Raw genomic sequence first — 15,077 nt, 5'->3', positions numbered from 1 at the left:
TCTACTTCTTGCGAAAAGTATGAGATGGCCCAGGTAATCCATGCCTTCAGTTATGTTCCGAATGCCACTTTAGAGTGCTCTCTTCTCCCGCAACAGGGAACTTAGAGTCCGCCGAGCCATCCGCCCCTAGAACCTTCCTTAGCTACGCAAGTAGGTGTCTCTAATGCCATTACCCCTTCTCCAGAAGGTGGCTTGTTTCCTCCAGAGGTTACGGCACGGTTCCGCATGGCCATATCTATGGCGTTGGTGCTTTTACAACTTCCTGGGAGGGAGGTGTTGATGAGATACTGTCCGTGTTCTGTTAACCAGGGCTCGTCAGGCGTGGGATCGTCTGGGTCAGATCAGCCATCTGGGAAAGCGGTTTCCTTTGAAGCTTCAGGGGCCCAACCCTCGGGTCGGGTCGTCTGTTGCCCCGGCAGAAGGTAAGTCTTGTTTTCCGTTATAGACTGGTGCGCCTTCGTGTCCTTCTGCGGCATGTTTTGACAGTGCTGGAGAATCCCAATCCTAATGGGTTGAGGGATTCTCGGTCTTCTGTTCCAGATGGCAAGCTGGGTTAGACGTGGGGGAATGAAGTTAATCTCCTTGTCGTTTTCAATTTACTTAAGTATTTATTCAAACAAGGGCTAAAATTAGATTAAAAATGACCTTCTAGATCATGATTAAAAAAATATAAAAAAATATAATACAGATTGCTCACTGTTAAGGTATTAGTACATTGTTATGTCTATAGTTCCTTTTGACGATTCCTAATGGGGTTTCGATTTTTCAGTGGCCTGGGTCAGTTCTGAGTGCCCTATGTAGCAGGCTTGTCCTGATCGGGCACTATTTTCTGTTCCTTAAGGTTTCTATCATCCACATGGTGCCGGTATTACTGGCTGTCCTGGTTGGGTGGTGAGTTGCTCACTCGGATGAGGAGTTCGTTATACTCTGGTTTCTCTTCAGATCGAATAAAGCTTCGCCTTTACTAAAGTTTTATGTGGTATGTGGAGAGGATCGTCCATGATTTTTCAAAAAAAAATTTGAGACTCTGTCCCTTGCAGGGTTAAAACATGGTAGAGGAGGCCTTTTGTTCCTAGACGTCAGGCTGGTTCTTGTTTCTTCCTTTGGGTGGGGCATCAGAGGGATTGTACTCAGTCCTCAGTGTCCTGTTCCTGATTGTTGGCGGAGTTCCATCCTGCTAAAGCAGTGCTTTCCAAACTGTGTGTCGGGACACACTAGTGTGTCGGCAGCAGTGTGTAGGTGTGTCCCTGCTTCAGCACAAATTTTTTTTAATTTTTTTTTTTTTTTGGTTTCTGACTTTCCGCCTGCCTGCTACGCATAAAACGTGGTTGACATGTGATTGATACCAAGTGGGTCAAAGATTATCTTAACCTATTGGCGCAGCTCAGTGGGAACTGAAACTATTACCATTGGCGGCACATTGGCTCTTGACTGCACGTGTAGACTCCTTAATTGGCTCGTGATTGCATGTGTAGTCAGTGAGAGGGATAGCAGTGTGTTTGCAGTGTGGGCAGTAGTCAGTCGGACTCACCGAGCTCTGAGGGAGGCAGCTTAAATGCTGAGCTGAAGTCAGTGGGGGTTTTTTGCAGCTAGCTCCCAGTAGTGCATTGCTGCTCCTGCTCTTGATATGTGGATAGGAAGTGGAAGTTTAAAAATGCTTGATGATGAAATGCGAGTGTCTTTATCTAATATTCCACCAAATTTTCAGAAACTGTGTTCATCCTATCAGCCTCATACAGCCTATTAAAATAGTAAGTAGCTATTGGTGATATTAAACTTTTTTTAATTCTTGCACATACATACTGTTACTTGTAAATACATTTCATTATTATATAATTCATGTATGTGTCTGTATCTCTTAAAACAAGTGAGTTTAACCTCCTGTTTGCTAGTACAACTGAATTACTGTGTCGTGAAATGATGTAGGTCTAAAAACAGAATTTATGTTTACCTGATAAATTACTTTCTCCAACGGTGTGTCCGGTCCACGGCGTCATCCTTACTTGTGGGATATTCTCTTCCCCAACAGGAAATGGCAAAGAGCCCAGCAAAGCTGGTCACATGATCCCTCCTAGGCTCCGCCTACCCCAGTCATTCGACCGACGTAAAGGAGGAATATTTGCATAGGAGAAACCATATGATACCGTGGTGACTGTAGTTAAAGAAAATAAATTATCAGACCTGATTAAAAAACCAGGGCGGGCCGTGGACCGGACACACCGTTGGAGAAAGTAATTTATCAGGTAAACATAAATTCTGTTTTCTCCAACATAGGTGTGTCCGGTCCACGGCGTCATCCTTACTTGTGGGAACCAATACCAAAGCTTTAGGACACGGATGAAGGGAGGGAGCAAATCAGGTCACCTAAATGGAAGGCACCACGGCTTGCAAAACCTTTCTCCCAAAAATAGCCTCAGAAGAAGCAAAAGTATCAAACTTGTAAAATTTGGTAAAAGTGTGCAGTGAAGACCAAGTCGCTGCCCTACATATCTGATCAACAGAAGCCTCGTTCTTGAAGGCCCATGTGGAAGCCACAGCCCTAGTGGAATGAGCTGTGATTCTTTCAGGAGGCTGCCGTCCGGCAGTCTCATAAGCCAATCTGATGATGCTTTTAATCCAAAAAGAGAGAGAGGTAGAAGTTGCTTTTTGACCTCTCCTTTTACCAGAATAAACAACAAACAAGGAAGATGTTTGTCTAAAATCCTTTGTAGCATCTAAATAGAATTTTAGAGCGCGAACAACATCCAAATTGTGCAACAAACGTTCCTTCTTTGAAACTGGATTCGGACACAAAGAAGGCACGACTATCTCCTGGTTAATGTTTTTGTTAGAAACAACTTTCGGAAGAAAACCAGGTTTAGTACGTAAAACCACCTTATCTGCATGGAACACCAGATAAGGAGAACACTGCAGAGCAGATAATTCTGAAACTCTTCTAGCAGAAGAAATTGCAACCAAAAACAAAACTTTCCAAGATAATAACTTAATATCAACGGAATGTAAGGGTTCAAACGAAACCCCCTGAAGAACTGAAAGAACTAAGTTGAGACTCCAAGGAGGAGTCAAAGGTTTGTAAACAGGCTTGATTCTAACCAGAGCCTGAACAAAGGCTTGAACATCTGGCACCGCTGCCAGCTTTTTGTGAAGTAACACCGACAAGGCAGAAATCTGTCCCTTCAAGGAACTTGCAGATAATCCTTTCTCCAATCCTTCTTGAAGAAAGGATAAAATCTTAGGAATTTTTACCTTGTCCCAAGGGAATCCTTTAGATTCACACCAACAGATATATTTTTTCCATATTTTGTGGTAAATTTTTCTAGTTACAGCCTTTCTGGCCTGAACAAGAGTATCAATAACAGAATCTGAGAACCCTCGTTTTGATAAGATCAAGCGTTCAATCTCCAAGCAGTCAGTTGGAGTGAGACCAGATTCGGATGTTCGAACGGACCTTGAACAAGAAGGTCTCGTCTCAAAGGTAGCTTCCATGGTGGAGCCGATGACATATTCACCAGATCTGCATACCAAGTCCTGCGTGGCCACGCAGGAGCTATCAAGATCACCGATGCCCTCTCCTGATTGATCCTGGCTACCAGCCTGGGGATGAGAGGAAACGGTGGGAATACATAAGCTAGTTTGAAGGTCCAAGGTGCTACTAGTGCATCTACTAGAGCCGCCTTGGGATCCCTGGATCTGGACCCGTAGCAAGGAACCTTGAAGTTCTGACGAGAGGCCATCAGATCCATGTCTGGAATGCCCCACAGTTGAGTAATTTGGGCAAAGATTTCCGGATGGAGTTCCCACTCCCCCGGATGTAATGTCTGACGACTCAGAAAATCCGCTTCCCAATTTTCCACTCCTGGGATGTGGATTGCAGACAGGTGGCAGGAGTGAGTCTCCGCCCATTGAATGATTTTGGTCACTTCTTCCATCGCCAGGGAACTCCTTGTTCCCCCCTGACGGTTGATGTACGCAACAGTCGTCATGTTGTCTGATTGAAACCGTATGAACTTGGCCTTTGCTAGCTGAGGCCAAGCCTTGAGAGCATTGAGTATCGCCCTCAGTTCCAGAATATTTATCGGTAGAAGAGATTCTTCCCGAGACCAAAGACCCTGAGCTTTCAGGGGTCCCCAGACCGCGCCCCAGCCCATCAGACTGGCGTCGGTCGTGACAATGACCCACTCTGGTCTGCGGAAGTTCATCCCTTGTGACAGGTTGTCCAGGGACAGCCACCAACGGAGTGAATCTCTGGTCCTCTGATTTACTTGCATCGTCGGAGACAAGTCTGTATAGTCCCCATTCCACTGACTGAGCATGCACAGTTGTAATGGTCTTAGATGAATGCGCGCAAAAGGAACTATGTCCATTGCCGCTACCATCAAACCTATTACTTCCATGCACTGCGCTATGGAAGGAAGAGGAACGGAATGAAGTATTTGACAAGAGTTCAGAAGCTTTGTTTTTCTGGCCTCTGTCAGAAAAATCCTCATTTCTAAGGAGTCTATTATTGTTCCCAAGAAGGGAACCCTTGTTGACGGAGATAGAGAACTCTTTTCTACGTTCACTTTCCATCCGTGAGATCTGAGAAAGGCTAGGACTATGTCCGTGTGAGCCTTTGCTTGAGGAAGGGACGACGCTTGAATCAGAATGTCGTCCAAGTAAGGTACTACTGCAATGCCCCTTGGGCTTAGCACCGCTAGAAGGGACCCTAGTACCTTTGTGAAAATCCTTGGAGCAGTGGCTAATCCGAAAGGAAGTGCCACGAACTGGTAATGCTTGTCCAGGAATGCGAACCTTAGGAACCGATGATGTTCCTTGTGGATAGGAATATGTAGATACGCATCCTTTAAATCCACCGTGGTCATGAATTGACCTTCCTGGATGGAAGGAAGAATTGTTCGAATGGTTTCCATTTTGAACGATGGAACCTTGAGAAACTTGTTTAGGATCTTGAGATCTAAGATTGGTCTGAACGTTCCCTCTTTTTTGGGAACTACGAACAGATTGGAGTAGAACCCCATCCCTTGTTCTCCTGATGGAACAGGATGAATCACTCCCATTTTTAACAGGTCTTCTACACAATGTAAGAATGCCTGTCTCTTTATGTGGTCTGAAGACAATTGAGACCTGTGGAACCTCCCCCTTGGGGGAAGCCCCTTGAATTCCAGAAGATAACCTTGGGAGACTATTTCTAGTGCCCAAGGATCCAGAACATCTCTTGCCCAAGCCTGAGCGAAGAGAGAGAGTCTGCCCCCCACCAGATCCGGTCCCGGATCGGGGGCCAACATTTCATGCTGTCTTGGTAGCAGTGGCAGGCTTCTTGGCCTGCTTTCCCTTGTTCCAGCCTTGCATTGGTCTCCAGGCTGGCTTGGCTTGAGAAGTATTACCCTCTTGCTTAGAGGACGTAGCACTTGGGGCTGGTCCGTTTCTACGAAAGGGACGAAAATTAGGTTTATTTTTGGCCTTGAAAGACCTATCCTGAGGAAGGGCGTGGCCCTTGCCCCCAGTGATATCAGAAATAATCTCTTTCAAGTCAGGGCCAAACAGCGTTTTCCCCTTGAAAGGAATGTTAAGCAATTTGTTCTTGGAAGACGCATCCGCTGACCAAGATTTCAACCAAAGCGCTCTGCGCGCCACAATAGCAAACCCAGAATTCTTCGCCGCTAACCTAGCCAATTGCAAAGTGGCGTCTAGGGTGAAAGAATTAGCCAATTTGAGAGCACAGATTCTGTCCATAATCTCCTCATAAGGAGGAGAATCACTAGTGATCGCCTTCTCTAGCTCATCGAACCAGAAACACGCGGCTGTAGTGACAGGGACAATGCATGAAATTGGTTGTAGAAGGTAACCTTGCTGAACAAACATCTTTCTAAGCAAACCTTCTAATTTTTTATCCATAGGATCTTTGAAAGCACAACTATCTTCTATGGGTATAGTGGTGCGTTTGTTTAAAGTAGAAACCGCCCCCTCGACCTTGGGGACTGTCTGCCATAAGTCCTTTCTGGGGTCGACCATAGGAAACAATTTTTTAAATATGGGGGGAGGGACGAAAGGTATACCGGGCCTTTCCCATTCTTTATTTACAATGTCCGCCACCCGCTTGGGTATAGGAAAAGCTTCTGGTGGCCCCGGGACCTCTAGGAACTTGTCCATTTTACATAGTTTCTCTGGGATGATCAAATTCTCACAATCATCCAGAGTGGATAACACCTCCTTAAGCAGAGCGCGGAGATGTTCCAACTTAAATTTAAATGTAATCACATCAGGTTCAGCTTGTTGAGAAATTTTCCCTGAATCTGAAATTTCTCCCTCAGACAAAACCTCCCTGGCCCCCTCAGACTGGTGTAGGGGCACTTCAGAACCAATATCATCAGCGTCCTCATGCTCTTCAGTATTTTCTAAAACAGAGCAGTCGCGCTTACGCTGATAAGTGGGCATTTTGGCTAAAATGTTTTTGATAGAATTATCCATTACAGCCGTTAATTGTTGCATAGTAAGGAGTATTGGCGCGCTAGATGTACTAGGGGCCTCCTGAGTGGGCAAGACTGGTGTAGACGAAGGAGGAGATGATGCAGTACCATGCTTACTCCCCTCACTTGAGGAATCATCTTGGGCATCATTTTCTCTAAATTTTGTGTCACATAAATCACATCTATTTAAATGAGAAGGAACCTTGGCTTCCCCACATTCAGAACACAGTCTATCTGGTAGTTCAGACATGTTAAACAGGCATAAACTTGATAACAAAGTACAAAAAACGTTTTAAAATAAAACCGTTACTGTCACTTTAAATTTTAAACTGAACACACTTTATTACTGCAATTGCGAAAAAGTATGAAGGAATTGTTCAAAATTCACCAAAATTTCACCACAGTGTCTTAAAGCCTTAAAAGTATTGCACACCAAATTTGGAAGCTTTAACCCTTAAAATAACGGAACCGGAGCCGTTTTTATCTTTAACCCCTTTACAGTCCCTGGTATCTGCTTTGCTGAGACCCAACCAAGCCCAAAGGGGAATACGATACCAAATGACGCCTTCAGAAAGTCTTTTCTATGTATCAGAGCTCCTCACACATGCGACTGCATGTCATGCTTCTCAAAAACAAGTGCGCAATACCGGCGCGAAAATGAGGCTCTGCCTATGATTAGGGAAAGCCCCTAGAGAATAAGGTGTCCAAAACAGTGCCTGCCGATATTATTTTACAAAATACCCAGATTAAAATGATTCCTCAAGGCTAAATATGTGAATATATGAATCGATTTAGCCCAGAAAATGTCTACAGTCTTAAAAAGCCCTTGTGAAGCCCTTATTTACTGTCTGTAATAAAAATGGCTTACCGGATCCCATAGGGAAAATGACAGCTTCCAGCATTACATCGTCTTGTTAGAATGTGTCATACCTCAAGCAGCAAAAATCTGCTCACTGTTCCCCCAACTGAAGTTAATTCCTCTCAACAGTCCTGTGTGGAACAGCCATCGATTTTAGTAACGGTTGCTAAAATCATTTTCCTCTTACAAACAGAAATCTTCATCTCTTTTCTGTTTCAGAGTAAATAGTACATACCAGCACTATTTTAAAATAACAAACTCTTGATTGAATAATAAAAACTACAGTTAAACACTAAAAAACTCTAAGCCATCTCCGTGGAGATGTTGCCTGTACAACGGCAAAGAGAATGACTGGGGTAGGCGGAGCCTAGGAGGGATCATGTGACCAGCTTTGCTGGGCTCTTTGCCATTTCCTGTTGGGGAAGAGAATATCCCACAAGTAAGGATGACGCCGTGGACCGGACACACCTATGTTGGAGAAAAGTGTGTCGCCAACATGAAAAGTTTGGAAAGCTCTGTGCTAAAGATTACTCTGGGGATTCCGGAGGTCCTTTGGTATCAGAGCTAGGGTTCTCCATTCCCAATGGGACTGGAGGTTGAAATTACTCTTTAGACATCGGGGGTACTATTATTATTATCATCATCATCATCGGTTATTTGTAGAGCGCCAACAGATTCCGCAGTGCTAGGTTGGGGTGATTTTTATCTCCTCTATGGTATTCTTATTGAATGTATTTTTGAGGCCTTGATAACAGTAACTCTTCCTTAAGGGGTCGAGGTGTCGTAGGCTCCTTTTTTTTCCCCCCTTCTTCGGGAAGTTTGGGCATTTATGGCCTTTTTCTTCCTCCTACTGTTTTCTCGTCTGCTCCCATGTTTTGGTGCTCTGGAGATTTTGTTTCTCTCTGTTTACTCCTGGAGATGCCCTTACTTAGGATGTCTCGGCTTTATCTGTCACTCGCTAGGAATTGTGAGGATCGTCCATCGTTAATTCCTTGAGCTGTGGGGGTTTCCGGTAGGTTGATCCTGAAGGGATTGTTTGGAGACTAATATTTGTTCACAAACTGGATTATCTAGGTTTTGAGCTCTAACTCTGGGGTGTTGTCCCTCGAGCCTTTAGGGGATATGCTCTCTGTCTCTGGGATGCTTAGCGAACGTCCAGTGTCCAAGGACTTTTGGATGTGGCTGGGGTGGCATCTCCTTGGGTGCAGGTTCTCCGTATGAGGTATCCCTATGGTTCCTCAGGAGTTACAACCTTGTGGCCGGCTCCGGGTCCCGGATGTCTGGTTTTCCGGACATGTAATTGTCTTGGATATCTGACCGAATCGCTTAGATGGGTCTTAGGCGGTTCAGTCCTTCCGGTTCTGATATTTCCACTTACCCTTTCAGGGTTTTTTTTGTTTTTCTCTTAATGGAGAATGGAAATAGCCTGATGGGTAGTTTAGCTGCCTAGCAAGCGGGAGCAAGCTATTTGCAACTTAAAAGTGTGCTCAATGGCTGTTTGTTTTTCTACTGGGCCGGCTGTTGCAGTCAGATGGTTCCTCTACAATCGGTATTGCCTTTACCGACTGCCTACTGCCGCACTGTTCTCCTGCCCTTTGGGAGATTGGGGCATACCTCAGTAGCCACCTAGTGCCCCGAAGGTCTTACTCTGTTCAGTGGGGTACCCCCTGCCTTGCATGCAGGATGTCATGAAGGGTTGGATTCTGATATCACTGTTTCAGTGTAGTCTCTCTTTGGCCTGGGAGTGTCCCTTCTTGTAGGGTAAGGATCTGGGTCCTGAAACCCGAGCTCGTCCTATGTTCTGTCATAGCTTAATTGGTTAGCATGCCAGTCTTGTTAGCAATGGTGGAGTTTGCTCTACCCATTGGTACCATTCAATTTAGTTTCCCTCCTTTTTCCTTACTGAGGATCTGAGTGGTCCGGGGAATAGTTTCTTCCCCTGCTTTCGGACATTGTCAGTCGATTTGGTGCTGTATGAGGGATGGGGTCTACCTTGTCTCTCTAGGTCTACAGGGTTGGGACGTTACATGGTCCCTTGGACTTACGTTCTGATAGGGTTTTTTTCCTCCCTTCTCTTTGTTCGTTCATGGGAGTTTGTTCTCTATGTGTTTCTGTTCTGTTGCAACCTTGGTTTGCGCTTGGAGTTCGGCTAGGGTTCCTTTTACCCTAGCTGATGGGTCTTTAGATCTCTGTTGAGGTCTTCTTTTTTTCCTCTTCCCTTCAGGGGGTAGGTGGAGGTCCCCTTCCTTTGGGTCGGGGGTAAGTTTAGGTGTGGACTTGGAGCTTGCAGGACTTGTCTCCTCTGAGGCTTTGTGCTTGGTGTAATCTACTGAGCAGTCTCTAACTAGGGCCTTGCTGGTTTAAACTGGGCAGTTACCTGGTCTTTTCAGTTTTAGTCTTCTTTTTCTGGTGAAGCAGTTTGTTTTTGTCAAGTGTTTGGGTTATTCTGACTGTGGTGTCTTCAGAATGGGCCGCCTCGTCTACCCCACTTTTTTTGCATTCAGTGTCCTCTATAGCTTGGGTATTGTTTTCCCAAAAGTAATGAATGCAGCTGTGGACTCTCCCCGTTTAAGAAGAAAAACTTAAATTATGCTTACCTGATAATTTTCTTTTTTTCTGACGATGAGAGTTCACAGCTCCCCGCCCACGTTTTTATATGGGGCGGTCGTTTATTTTATTCTTCTGGCACCTTTTTCACCCTAATATTTCTCCTACTGTTCCTTGTTGCCTTGGCAGAATGACAGGGGGATGAGGGAAGTATTTAAGCCTTTGGCTGGGGTGTATTTGCCTCCTCCTGGTGGCCAGGTTCTGAATTCCCCAAAGTAATGAATGCAGCTGTGGACTCCCACCGTCAAAAAGAAAAGAAAATTATCAGGTAAGCATAATTCAAGTTTTTAATTCAGGGAGATCATGTCAGACTAATCTAATTGACTTCTTTGATTATGTAACAAAAGTATTAGACCAGGGTGGAGCAGTTGATGTAGAATATCTAGATTTCAGCAAAGCATTTGATGCCGTCACACAAAATAAACTAATTCACAAACTGTATCTCCTTGGTCTAGATTCAAAAATTGTGAACTGGGTAGAGTGCTGGCTTAAGGATAGAAAACAGAGTGTCTTAGTAAATGGAGTACATTCATCAAAGAGGACTGTTACTAGTAGTGTTCCTCAGGGGTCAGTTCTAGGGCCTGTTTTGTTTAACATATTTATCAGAGCTATCAGCAAAGGGCTACAGGGGAAAGTATGTCTGTTTGCAGATGATACAATAATTTGTAATAGAGTAGATATTCTAGGTGGGGTAGACAAAATGAGAAGTAATATACAACAATTGGAGGGTTGGAAAAATGACTGGAAATTGTTCACCAAAAATTGTATTTTATCAAAAACTTTAAATGTAAATTAAACTAGAATAAATCGTATTAAATATGCACAGCATAAATTGTAATTTAATTACACTGGATGTGCAAAAAATAATTGTTTTATCATAAAATGATCTGAACATGGGCGTTCCATGTGCATGTATGAAACGGTCTCTCAAATCCAAGCGGAATTATCTAAACATTTCTGCCCTTCAGATTTTACTGGTTTTGTCTCACAATGTAGAAGTTGGCAAGATTTTAACAAAATATGCAAAATACTTAAAGGGACACCGAACTCAAATTTTTTCTTTCGTGATTCAGATTGAGCATGCAATTTCAAACAACTTTCTAATTTACTCCTATTATCAATTTTTCTTCATTCTCTTGCTATCTTTATTTGAAAAAGAAGGCATCTAAGCTTTTTTATTAGTTCAGAACTCTGGACAGCTTTTTTTTATTGGTGGATGAATTTATCCACCAATCAGAAAGAACAACCCAGGTTGTTCACCAAAAATGGGCCAGCATCTAAACTTACATTCTTGCATTTCAAATAAAGATACCAAGAGAATAAAGAACATTTGATAATAGGAGTAGATTAGAAAGTTGCTTAGCATTTCATGCTCTATCTGAATCACAAAAGAAAAAATTTGGGTTCAGTGTCCCTTTAATACCCTAATAGAAAGACACATGCATACAAAACTAGAGGCGACTGTAAAATGGTATACATAGAAAGCAGCGCAATGTGATTTGTTTTTGATGCAGGATTTAATTTTTAAAGGGTGTCCCCTGCTCATTGCTAACTTCGCTCTACCCAGCAAAGTTTGCCTTTCCAGCGAACTCCATTACTTTATGGGAGAAATCTCAACACTTGCAGGAACCGGACCTTTTTTAAAGGGACACTCAAGTCAAATTTAACCCTTTGAGTACTAAGCACTTTCCAACCTGGGTGCTAAGGTGATTAAAGGTTTTTTAAAATTTGTATTTTTTTAAAACATTTTTTTTTAACTTTTGTATTTTTTTTCCAGATCCCCAAGGTTAGGCGATTACCTTTCCAACGGTGGGTCTTGGGGGTCTGTGGCTGCTTAGATGCCTGAGAAACAGGCTTCTAAGCAGCATGCCCCCTTTCCCTATACTTTGTATTGTAAATTTTTAATGCACGGTGACGTCATCACGTCATTGCGTGAAGCCCCAATGATGCCTGTCACTATGCAGGCCCCATCACCAGGGTAGGAGCGGGTGGGAGTCCCCAGATCTCCCTCAAGGTGGGATAGTACTAGCGACAGCTCTGAGCCGTTGTTAGCACCAGAGTGGGAAACTCTACGACGGCTCAGAGCCGTCATTAGCACCCAAGGGGTTAAACTTTCATGATTCAGAAAGAGCATGTAATGTTAACTTTCCAATTTACTTCCATTAACAAAATATGCAGTGTCTTCTTATATTTACACTTTTTGAATCACCAGCTCCTACTGAGCATGTGTTTGAATTTACAGACTATACATATATGCAAAACAAAACAAATACTCAGCGCTATCTATCTATTGGGGGATTCAATGTATATGTATGATATATAGGTTTGCATATATAACACCTATACAATTTTAAATTACTCAAATGAAGGTTATAAAATTATAAATACAACACATATGTATATATAAAATTATGTGCAAAAGATACTGTCCTTTTTATGATGATCTGTAGATATCCACAAGGAAGCACACTTAGGATAAAGTAGTTCGTTCTCCAAGGGTATGGTAGAGAAAAGGTGTTATGCAGCTCTTCTAAAGGAAAGCTTTCCCAAAAAACGATCCACCAGGAATTAAAGAACTATAGCAAAAAAGAGAAGCGTAAGACACTGGATCTCTGTGTAGCGTTAAAAACACCTTTAATCAACTCCTAACATAAATTAATACACTCACAAGATAAAAACATGTGTGCATTTAGTGCATTAATGAGCACAAACATATATCAACATTTATCCTGTTCTCATCCGTTCTTTTCTTGTTCTTTAAGGACCCCCAAGGTAATCCAATGATGTCCGTATATGAATAGCAGATGATAATGTTTATAAGTCCCAAATATATCAAAATAATAGGACTTACTGATATATCTTCTGAGGAAAGGTAACCCTCGGCTTTATCGCACGCTCTGTGTTCAACTAGTAGGGTACGGAAGCCTCACTGGGACCCGATTCCTTCTAAAGCGGATATTCCGTCTGACAGCTAAGAAACAGCTGATTACAATGACACGCATTTCGTTCGTTCGGCAGAACTTTTTTAGGTTGGGGATACTATGAATGATCTTTCTAGGTATCTATATACCTTATGTTGGGTCTCTTTAAATTTATATAAATTATTGTTATTTTACAATAGTTTTATTTTACAATAGTTTTATTAAAACTTCCCATTTTTCTGTTAATATATTATATATACTATTATGTATAATGTTTCATGTATATATATATATATATATATATATATATATATATATATATATATATATATATATATTTTAAATGTGTTTTAGAATATGAAATTTTAATATGTTCTTAAGAAGGGATACATTGTCATATATACACCATTTGTTCACTCGTTACTAGTGAAAACATTTTTTTTTATTTTTTTATATGATGTAAACTATTTAGTTAGTAGTTAAGAACTCTTACTGCATACCTATATGGAGTATCTATTTACAAATAAGCTTTGAAAAAAAAGAGCGAGTATCAGTTGAATAAGAGTTTTAATATTGTGAACCATGGTCTAATATCATACAGTCAATTTGGTGGTCTCTGCTGCACCGGATATGGGAGTGTTAAGGAGGATTCTTAGGTATAAAAACACTGCACGGGTTATAGGCTGCAGACTTTTGAAAAAGTTCTGCCGATTACGGAACGAAACGCGTGTCGTTGTAATCAGCTGTTTCTTAGCTGTCAGGCGGAATATCCACTTTAGAAGGAATTAGGTCCCAGTGAGGGTTCTATACCCTACTAATTGAACACACAGGGCGTGATAAAGCCGAGGGTTACCTTTCCTCAGAAGATATATCAGTAAGTCCTATTATTTTGATATATTTGGGACTTATAAACATTATCATCTGCTATTCATATACGGACATCATTGGATTACCTTGGGGGTCCTTAAAGAACAAGAAAAGAACGGATGAGAACAGGATACATGGTGATATATGTTTGTGCTCATTAATGCACTAAATGCACACATGTTTTTATCTTGTGAGTGTATTACTTTATGTTAGGAGTTGATTAAAGGTGTTTTTAACGCTGCACAGAGATCCGGTGTCTTGCGCTTCTCTTTTTTGCTATAGTTATATGCATTTGTGATTGGCTGATGGCTGTCAACTGGTAGAGGAGGAGTGGAAATAGATATAACATTAATATTTGTCAGAAAAAATTTCAGACTAAGTGCTACTTCATTGTCTTTGTATCATGCATTTGTTGACTAAACAAATCTACTGTATTTACTGGTCCTTTAAGATAATTCCACAAGGGCAGCCCCTGCAAGGGTCGGCGTGGAAAACCGTGTCTGATCCAGCAAAATTTAGATCGGGACCTATGTGTTTAACCCCTGTAAAGGGTTTAAAGGAACATGAAAAAAAAATGTTTTTATGATTCAGATAGAGCATACAACTTTAAACAACTTTCCAATTTACTTAATTCTGTTGTTATCCTTTATTTAAAAAGGGACACTGAACCCAATTTTTTTTTTCATGACGTGTTACCATGACCATTAACCCCTTAGTGACCAGAGCACTTTTCCATTTTCTGTCCGTTTGGGACCAAGGCTATTTTTACATTTCTGCGGTGTTTGTGTTTAGCTGAAATTTTCCTCTTACTCATTTACTGTACCCACACATATTATATACCGTTTTTCTCGCCATTAAATGGACTTTCTAAAAATACCATTATTTTCATCATATCTTATCATTTACTATAAAAAAAATTATAAAATATGAGGAAAAATGAAAAAAAAACACACTTTTTCTAACTTTGAACCCCAAAATCTGTTACATATCTACAACCACCAAAAAACACCCATGCTAAATTGTTTCTAAATTTTGTCCTGAGTTTAGAAATACCCAATGTTTACATCTTCTTTGCTTTTTTTGTAACTTATAGGGCCATAAATACAAGTAGCACTTTGCTATTTTCAAACCATTTTTTTTCAAAATTAACGCTAGTTACATTAGAACACTAATATCTTTCAGGAATCCCTGAATATCCATTGACATGTATATATTTTTTTTTAGAAGACATCCCAAATTATTGATCTAGGCCCATTTTGGTATATTTCATGCCACCATTTCACCGCCAAATGCGATCAAATACAAAAAATTGTTCACTTTTTCACAAACTTTCAGTTTCTCACTGAAATTATTTAC

General features: G+C 41.6%; 1 protein-coding gene and 1 pseudogene across 1 annotated transcript in view; one reads left to right on the top strand and one right to left on the bottom strand.

Annotated features, from left to right (window-relative positions):
* The window catches only part of MIA2 (MIA SH3 domain ER export factor 2), a 598,301-nt gene that overhangs the window by 410,871 nt on the left and 172,353 nt on the right, over positions 1-15,077 (bottom strand). The gene's annotated exons all lie outside the window — the stretch shown is intronic.
* On the top strand, positions 923-1,044 carry LOC128646386 (uncharacterized; annotated as a pseudogene).

Source organism: Bombina bombina, chromosome 1, assembly GCF_027579735.1.
Source record: "Bombina bombina isolate aBomBom1 chromosome 1, aBomBom1.pri, whole genome shotgun sequence".
Classification (NCBI taxonomy): Eukaryota; Metazoa; Chordata; class Amphibia; order Anura; family Bombinatoridae; genus Bombina; species Bombina bombina.
Note: the sequence above shows the minus strand (reverse complement) of the source record. Positions and strands in the feature narration are given on the sequence as shown.